Genomic DNA, 6,031 nt, shown 5'->3' on the forward strand with positions numbered 1-6,031 from the left:
TAGTTGCTTATTATATGAATTGAAATTGATATTTGTGAATTGGGTTTGTGTTGATATGATGGTACTATTAAGCCGGAAGCGGCTGCCCGAAAGGGCCATCATTATTAAGCCGAAAGCGGCTGCCCGAAGGGGCCATCGTTATTAAGCCGAAAGCGGCTTTCCAAAGGGACTATTGTGATACTAGTCGGAAGCGGCTGTCCAAAGGGACCATTCTGTTTACATGTCGGAAGCGGCATATGTGTTGGATTTCATAATTTACTTAAAGATTATTTTGAGACTTCGTGTGCACATTTATGTTTCTTCCAGCGAAGGCTGCAGGTATTGAGTTAGATTGTGATTTCTTCTCTCCTAAGTCAAATTATGATTATGACTTGTTACCACCTTACATACTCAGTACATTGTCCGTACTGACGTCCTTTTGCCTGGGGACGCTGCGTTCATGCCCGCAGCCCCAGTTTCTTTGGCAGGTTAAGTGTATAGCTAGAATGCTTGGACGTCAGCTGGGATTGGCAAGTTCCACCTCATTCTGGAGCTGTGCTGAGTCATGTATAGATATGCATGATTATGGGTATGTCAGGGTATATAGTTCACTAGTCCGAAAAATTTCAAGGACAATACACAAGTGGTCTGCATGCTCTGTTTCTGACCGAGAATATACCAAAATATCATTGCTGAACACGATCACAAATAGATCTATAAAAGGCCTAAATACATTATTCATCAGATTCATAAACATTGCTGGAGCGTTAGTTAACCCAAATGACATCACCCGATATTCATAATGGCCATATCTACTTCTGAAAGCCATTTTCAGAATATCTTCTGCCTTGACTCTCACTTGGTGGTATCCCGATCTCAAATCAATCTTGGAAAACCATTTAGCACCTTGTAGTTAATCAAACAAATCATCGATTCTCAGAAGAGGATATTCATTCTTGACCGTCACCTTGTTCAGCTATCTATAGTCAATGAACATTCGTAGGGAGACATCTTTCTTTCTTACAAATAGGACAGGTGCTCCCCATAGCGATGCACTGGGTCTGATAAATCCCTTCTCGAGCAAATCCTTCAGTTGTGCCTTTAGATCCTTCAATTCTGCAGGAGCCATTCTATAAGGGGGAATGGATATGGGTTCGGTGTTCGGCAGTACATCGATAGTAAAATCAATTTCTAGTTCCGGTGGAAGGCCCGAAAGTTCATCTAGAAATACGTCCGGAAACTCATTTACTACCGGGACGGATTGAAGTGTTGGTGGCTTTGTTTCAGTGTCAGAAACCCAGACCAAATGATAAATATAGCCTTTTGCAATTATCTTCCTCGCTTTGAGATAGGAAATAAACCTACCTCTTGGAGATGATGTGTTACCCTTTAATTCAAGCACTGGCTCTCCCGGGAATTGGAATCGAACTATCTTTATCCTGCAATCTACATTAGCATAACAAGAGGCCAGCCAATCCATGCCCATAATTACATCAAAATCTCAAAATCTAACATTTCCAGCTCAATCAAATCAGCTATAGTATGACGATCACATACCACAATCGCATAATTTTTATACACTTATCTAGCTATTACCGGGTCGCCAACAGGAGTAGATACCTCGAAAGGTTTGATAGGCTCGAGTTTCACCCCAATACGACCAGCAGTATAACGAGTGATATACAATAAGGTAGAACTCGGATCAATCAGCGCATAAACTTCACAAGAGAATACGGATAGTATACCTGTTGTTACACCCCGTATCTTCGAAAAAGCACCTATCAAATTTGAAACATAAGTACATGGAGTTATGACTAAGTAAAACCACTTTGGAATATAAGGAGCAAGCAGTATTAAGTATATTTAATGGGTAAAGGATGTATATAAGGTATACCATAAGGTTTTATAAGGAAATGAGTGGAAGAAATAGAGTAGTACGACTTTGGAGAAAGGATGGGTAATGTCTTGTGTAAAAATTTTGGTCCTACTTGGGGGACGAATATCTATTAGCACATGAAGTGTTTTAAGGTGTTTCAAAAGCTTAAAATGAAGTTCGTCGAGTCTAGTTTCGAACGCAACAAACCGTTCATCGATAGGACATCGGAGTAAAGAATTATGGACGTTACAAATTCAGGTAACAGAGCAGAAACGCGTGCTACAGTAATGCTACAGTAAAATGCTACAGAGGCCCGACCCAAATGTGACCCCTATAAAAAGGGTAATAACCCCCTTTTCACCAGATTTCAGCCCAGAAATTTCCAAAAATTATAAGAGAGGGAGTGAGGGAGTCAAAAAAAAGCAATTTTCAAGCAGCGGAGTAGTGATTTAGGTCCGGGTAGCGCATGGTTGTGACTCTAGTATTGTTTTGCGGTGGATTTTAGCATGGATATTGAGGATATTTCTGTCTTAACAAGGAAAAAGGTATGAATCTTTCTCTTTTGGTATTATCTAAGGCTTATTCTCGGAGACAAAGTCGTTAAATAATTGTGTAGTAAGTTGGTTAGTAATGGATGTTGAAAAAATAGTGTGTGGGCTATTTTCTGATATATATTGGTGTTGGAAATGATATTATTGATGTTGGTATTGTTGTTGTTGTTATTGGTTGTTGGATTGTGATTTCAGGCTAGGCATATAAACAGGGGAGGTGCTGCCCGAAATTCGGCCGATTCTAAACGGAATTAAATTGAAGGCTTAAAATGAGCATATGACATTGAGCCTAATAATAGTATGAATAGTTCATATGTAGATTTACAAGCTTGGAAGGATAAACATTGAACGATTAAGGAGACCGAAAGGTATGTTAAGGCTCGTCCCTTTCTTTTAAAGGCATGACTCCTATGGTACGATTTCATAAGTATTTCCATAACCTCCTTGATTTCAAAAGCTAGAAGTTAAATCCTTGGTTCAAAAATCCATTTCTTGTGGGATTATTACTAAGTGCAAGATTCTCTACAACTTGGTACAATTATTTTGGCAAGAAACTATCTTTGGTAGCAAGGAGAATTTGTTGGTAAAAAGGTAAGAATCTTATGTTCTTTTCATGTTATGAAGCTTTGTTTATGTTGTGGAATGTAGGAATGGGTAGAAACTATGGAAATATGGATGTTTGTATGGTATTGGTATGTATGCATATGTATGGCCGTGTGTGTGCATAATTGTCTGGTTGAGATGTGTTGAATTTTGTATTGTATCCTAGTTGTGATTATGATGGAATTTATATTGGAAGTGAAAGTTGAATGAATTAGGGGAAGTTGGAAAATATAGCATGTGGCCGTGTGGTGTGATGTGGATGATGGAAGGTGAATTAAATCTTGTTAGTATGTTAAGTGTATTATTGTGAAGTGAATGAAAGAATAATGGTTTTTGTTATCATGGAAGAATGGTTGTTAAGTTGTTGTAGGAAATTATGCAAATTTATTGTCACTTATGTAAAAATGGAAATGAAAGTATTAAGAGGCAAATTATGGTTGTCATTGATGAAGTTGAAAGATAGAAATATATCATGAACACGTTTGCTAAAAGATTGGAAGTTGTGGGTGAATTATGCTTTTGGTAGGAAACTTGTATATTGTGCATACTTTATGTATATTTGGTGAAAACGATAGGATATGCCTTTGAATCATGTTGTAGTGATCTTGATGAGTGATGAATATGAAAATAATATGTTTGGTTTGGAAGTGTAAGGTCGGAATGAAAGATGTTAAACTATGACGGAAAGATGGCAAATTGTGCCATATTATGTGTTTTGAAATACTTGTTGTCATTATGGATATTGTTGTTGGGTTGCGTTGATTGTTTGGCCGTGTTTAACTTTTGGGGATGTTATATGTATAAAGGAAATGCTGCTGAAATTTGGGTAGTCAAATATGTAATGAATTTGGAGTCTTAAGTCTTGAATTTGACAATTGGTAAACATGACCATTTGTAGATTCTGGACGAGATTGGAATCGAAGCCAAGCGAGCGTAAGGCGCAATCGAGGTATGTAAAGCCTACCCCTTCCTTCTTAGGCATGTTCTGAACATAATAGGCTCGGCCGCGAGCCTTAAATACGACTTCGTTCCCCGGAATTCGAGATGGAAACCCGCTCCAATTCCTTCAGCGAGACTGAATCACTTTTCTTATAATTTGTCCCTAAAGTGAGTTTTTGTATGAAACCTTCCTAAACGAAGTCGGAATACTCCCAAATGATTATGGATGACCTCTTAAGGTCTATTATCAGTAATTTACGTATGTCGCCTCAAGTTGGTCCGAGGTGGGCCCACAAGGCCCCGACACTTTTTATATGACCTGAATTGCCCTATTTCTGTCAGTTTCTCACAGGCAACATCTGGACTATTATTCTGATCACGATATGACTACTTTTTATATAAATTTTACAAAATGGCTTTGACATCTAAAAAAAATCTGATTCTGGTAATAATCTGTCGTGCCTTCCCAAGCAGGATATAGGCGCACATTATGAACGCTATCCGAATACTCTGATTGGACTCGCCATTTGGCCTACTTCAGTTTGATTGAGTCGGTATAACGATCTGTATGTATGTGGTTTCTCATTAATCTGTTCATGGATGTCTCAATGCTTCCTTTCACCGGATCCCGGGCCGGTTTATATCGTGTGGATGGGCCGCCGAGTCCCTTGTCGGGGGCCGGGTCCCATGTATGAATTGCGAAGTATGATGTGTCCGGTTCCGGGGTGATGTGGTATATGTCGTCCCCGGTTACCGTGTATATGTTACGAAGTATGATGTGACCGGTTTCCCGGCGTGTGATCTGTCCCCGGGGTTACCGTGGTTATGATATGATGTGTTATGTGACAGAGATGTTCGAAGATGTGAAATCTTCTGAAATATGATATGTTGTGGCGCCAAAGGCAGGAGTGGCGACCACGTTCTTGTGCCCTATTATGATTCTGTCTGTCTGATTGGATTCTGATTCTGTCTGTCCATATGGATTATGATTCTGTCTGTCCGTCTGGACTATGATTCTGTCCGGTATCCTTCCGTCTGTCTGTCTGGACTACGACTCTGTCCGGTATATCTCTGTCTGTTCGTTGGATTACGATTCTGTTTGCTATATTTCTGTGTTTCCGGTTCAGACTATGATTATGTTTGTTATGTTTCTGCTTTACATACTCGGTACATTTTTTGTACTGACCCCCGGTTCTTCGGGGGCTGCGTTACATGCCCGCAGGTACAGACGCACCTGAAGATACGCCGCCAGTCTAGGGCTCAGACTCTGCTATTTTGAAGAGCTCCTTTGGTCCGGAGCGTGTACTTTTGGTATATATCTTCTGTCTTCTGTATATTCTGTATGTATGGCAACTCCGGGTACGGCGGGGCCCTGTCCCGTCATATGACTCTGTCGGTCTGTTTAGAGGTCTGTGGACATGTATGTGGGTTAGGGTCTTTCTGTACGGATGGGTGTATATGTTGTGTTTGGGGCGACCCCATTCGCCGCGGCGGCCGGTCCGCATATGTTTATATATTGCTTTGTTGGCCGGTGTGGCCTTTGTTGGTATTTTCTGTGCGCAGGGTTATTTTGGATAGTATGTAAAACAAAGGAAACTCTGCCAAAAATTTTCTAGAAATTATCTAAATTTGAAATATAGCCTTGACGACTTCTGCTTTATACTTGAATGCGTTTGATAACAGTTGAGATAGCGTTGGATAGATGTGTTTGGGTGCCCAGATCGGGTACTAGTCACGGCCTACGGGGTTGGGTCGTGACAGAAGTGGTATCAGAGCGGTTAGTCCTCGGTATGTCTACAGGCTTTGTCTAGTAGAGTCTTGTTTATCGGTGTGTTGTGCACCACATCTATAAACAGGAGGCTACAGGGCATCTAGGATGTTACCCCTCTTTGAATCTTAGATCGTGCGATAGAACTGTATTAGTGGGATGATCCCCTCCTGACGATTTGTTATGTTTTCAGAAATGCCTCCGAAGAAGGCAACAGCTGCCCAGAAGGGCAAAGCGGGGGTGGAGGTAGGAGAAACCAGCCGGGCCCAGAGAGTTACCAGGGCCAGTGCGTGGTTAGCGCTTGAGGATGAGCCT

General features: G+C 40.8%; 1 long non-coding RNA gene across 1 annotated transcript; it reads left to right on the forward strand.

The window, feature by feature from the left end:
* The first annotated feature begins 2,869 nt into the window (after positions 1 to 2,869).
* LOC132642434 (uncharacterized) lies at positions 2,870 to 5,212 on the forward strand. The gene is made up of 3 exons (XR_009583158.1): positions 2,870 to 2,997; positions 3,908 to 3,958; positions 5,171 to 5,212. It is a non-coding gene; the product is annotated as an uncharacterized LOC132642434 (long non-coding RNA).
* The last annotated feature ends 819 nt before the right edge of the window (positions 5,213 to 6,031 follow it).

Source organism: Lycium barbarum, chromosome 5 (assembly GCF_019175385.1).
Source record: "Lycium barbarum isolate Lr01 chromosome 5, ASM1917538v2, whole genome shotgun sequence".
Classification (NCBI taxonomy): Eukaryota; Viridiplantae; Streptophyta; class Magnoliopsida; order Solanales; family Solanaceae; genus Lycium; species Lycium barbarum.